Source organism: Chroicocephalus ridibundus, chromosome 2 (genome assembly GCF_963924245.1).
Source record: "Chroicocephalus ridibundus chromosome 2, bChrRid1.1, whole genome shotgun sequence".
Classification (NCBI taxonomy): domain Eukaryota; kingdom Metazoa; phylum Chordata; class Aves; order Charadriiformes; family Laridae; genus Chroicocephalus; species Chroicocephalus ridibundus.
This window is the reverse complement of record NC_086285.1, coordinates 74,601,347-74,604,857: the sequence shown is the minus strand read 5'-3', so window position 1 is coordinate 74,604,857 and position 3,511 is coordinate 74,601,347.

Sequence of the window (3,511 nt, the reverse complement as noted above, 5' to 3'; positions counted from 1 at the left end):
CAAACCCCTGAATTCATTACTGCTCTTAATATTTGAGCACCTTATACAGTGTAGAGAAGATGATCCTGTGAAGGATGTTAAGCTATTTTAAATGGGAAGAAAAAAAGGGAAGCAAAATAACATTGATTTTGAGGCTTTTTTTGCTTAGGAAAGAATATACACTGAGTAGTCCAGTTTTGACCCCTGTGTGTTGATAACATCAAGTTTTTCTGATGAAATAGAAAACGAACTAAATATGATTTAGCCACCAAACTGATGCATATACTGGCTTTCTTTTGAGTATTCTGCTAATACCTTTGTCAAATGTAAAAGCGTTTAGTGACTGATTCTAAGTAAACTATTGTTTGCATAGGATAAAAGTCTCCTCATTTCTTTTGACTTGATGCACTGTGCATGCCTATGTTAAGGTACTCTAGAGTTCTGCGTACCCTGCATGGGGCATGTTAAGGGTAGCCTTTCTCGTGTGCATCCAGCACTGTGGGAACCTCTGGCTTGAAACCAGAGCCACTCAATACTGGGTATTGGCCGGATGCCTGATGGCATACTGGAGACTGTGGAGGGCACGAAACTTTGGAGCATTGCAGAGAAAACAGCAAGTGAAGCTGGAGAAATTATTTTTAAAACCAGTGACTGCTGATTTCTGCGAGAGTTTAAAGTACAGTGAACAATGCTGAGATTAGGTAAACTAGCATCAAAGGTCTCTTGAAAGCAAGTAGCAGAATAAACCATGCTATTTAGTGCTGTCTTCTGCTTCGACAGAGTTCCCTAATCTCAGTTGCCCTTCACAAGCTGCCTTTAATGCTGTGGCAGACTTTGCACGTGCTAGTGCATCTTAATGAATTTGTGGGAACATGGCATGTTTCCAAGCTCTGTGTTTCTATCTACTTATCTCATAAAACCAACCTCAGACTGTTGCGTGGGTTGGAGTGGAGGGAATCATTCCCTGCACACAATGTACCTTCATGACAAAAACCCACTTCTGGCAGGGTTTGTTTCACCACTGAATGTCTTTCGGGGAGGGGGCTGAAACCATTCCTTCTCAAGAAGATCATGCAGGGTAGTGCCAGTGCAGACAACAGCGAGAAGCTGCTGTTGCCATCACTTCATTGTTGTCTGGAGATTATGCTTATTCCTTTAGTTTAAGTAGTCCTGACTGGAGTTGGCATGAGTCAGGCCTCCACCTTTATCCCTGTCAAGGGCAGTGGTTGAATCTTTCCTTCTGGGCTGGTTTAAAAGAAAAAAAATTCTCCATTTCTGCCCTTCCCGAAGCTCCAGATGCACAAGTCTGCTGTCTCCTATTCACAATGTGAAGGGCTAAAGCTGTGCTTTTGCATACAGTATGTTGCACTTATTCCTTTGAGGGCTGGCCCTGGTGACCTGACTAAGGTGCCATCTTGCTGCTGCTCTTCAGTGTCTTCCCAGCTGCTGTTTGAACCCGGTCTCTCAAAGCACTCAGCCAAAGTGGCTGTGTCTTTTGGGAGATGAAGCTGTAACCCCTGTGAACAGCTCTGCTTGTGCCTGGTAAAGCTGTTTAGTTTTGCAGCCCGGTAACAGAGTTTTCGGCATGCTTTGTGTCCCGCTGGTATGCTGTGGTTGCACCAGCAGTGTCACTAACCAAAACAGGCTTTAAGATACCAGCCTTGAGGGATCTGAGCATCTCTTCCTATTGCCTGGCTGTAGCAGGTGCAAAACAGAAAACCATTTGGGGCTTTTACTACCTGAGTAGTAATGCAAGGTCCTGGGCCTAGGAGTGTGGTAAGGGCTTGAACTGCCCTGTTGCTTGTTATCGTAACCCAGAGTTCACGCTAGTGAATGTAAAGGGATGCTTCGTGCAGTGTTGTTCCCTGATCTAACTACCGAGGTTGAGCCTTCTAGTAGTTCCTGGGTAAATGCCTACATCCTATGGTTTTATTCCCCACACCCTGGCCAAATGTGATGGATGCAACCAGGCCTAACGTGGTGCTTGAGGTGAAGCAGACCTCAAGAAGAACTGAGTGGAGCTTTCCACACTGTGCCTGTTGTTGTACACTGAATTCTGTAAAGCCGCAGAAACAGTGTTGATAACCTGCATCTTGGGTCATGTGTCATCTCCTTCGGGGTGGATGTTGCCTTGGCTGGTTTGGGCTTGCTCATCTGCATCTCCAAGGAGCTTACTGCCCAAAGGGAAGGTTTGAAATAGGAAGAGGGTGACATGTGATGTCCCTCTATGGTTTAAGGATTTTTAAAAAAATCTTTTTTTTTTTTGAAGTATGACAATAATGGTTGATCTTTCATTTCCAAGATACTGTTTGGCTTCATTGCTCTCTAAGTTAGAGCTGCTAAGCATTTAAACTTTGTCAGCACAGGGGAGTAGATGTGTAGCAAGTCTTGTTTTGCTACATTTCCCCACACTTGATGTGTGCTGACAGAATGCTCTCTTGATGTCTCCTGCGACTGTAAAAAAATTTTTCATCCAAGTATCTTTGCTAGATAACTTACAGAAACAAGACCGATGCTCACCATCTCTTGCTGTTGGTTCCCTGTGTAACCTGTCACTTGGAAGGTGAGTGTTGAGCACTTCACAGGGCGTGGGTGAAGGAGAAATCAGGATCTCTTACTTACCAGAAGTTATCATAAAGTTGTATCCGCTTACACTTGCCTTTAACTGTTTTATTGGAAAAGTCTGAACCCTAAAAGGCTGCTTTTAGTGATAACTATGGGAGAGCAGAAAGGGATGCCATACAGCTTAGTTGTCTCTTACCCCTGCACTTCTTTTTCTACCCCTTCATATAAAATGCTTTACCTATTGAGAAGCTCAGTGAATTCTAGCTTGGTAACCTGTGAACTGCCCAAGCTGGGAGGACATGCTGGAAATTTTGGTCTTTCCTAATGATCTTACCATCCATAGTCAGCAGCAGTTGTGTTTGGAGACAGCATCTGGGGCAGGAATGGCTTTTTCTGATTTTTGGACAGCCCATCTCATACCACTTCCTACACTGTTGGGTCAATTCAGTGTGTTTGAGCTGAAACCTCCTGAGGGTCTTAAGTCCATTTGGCTTCTGCAGATGATATCTTTGCAACACAGACCTGTAACTGGGTTACCCTAATGTTTCCTTTTGGAAAGTAGGTAGCTGACCTGGCAGGTTTCCTTTGCCTGCTTGCTTACACTCTTTTAAGTGTTATTTATCCAGCTATTTCTTTTATATTTTATTTCTTTCAGTGTAAATAGATAAAGCTTAATTTTCAACCTGTTCTTCTGAACCAGAAAAACAAAGATGATGCAGGTGCTGAAATGCAAAAGCCATATATCAGTACCCAGAAAAAGAAATGGGAAATACAAAGTGCAGGTTAAGGACAACTGCTTTGTGCGTTTTAAGTTCCTAGCCAGCTTATTATTAAACCTCGTTATAACCTCTGCTGTCTTTATGGCATATCTCTTTCAGGGCACGATGCTGTGCCAAGTGCTTGTTTACCTGCACGTTTCTTATCAATGCAATGGTCCATCCAAGGTCTAGAGGGCTCCTGTTACCCA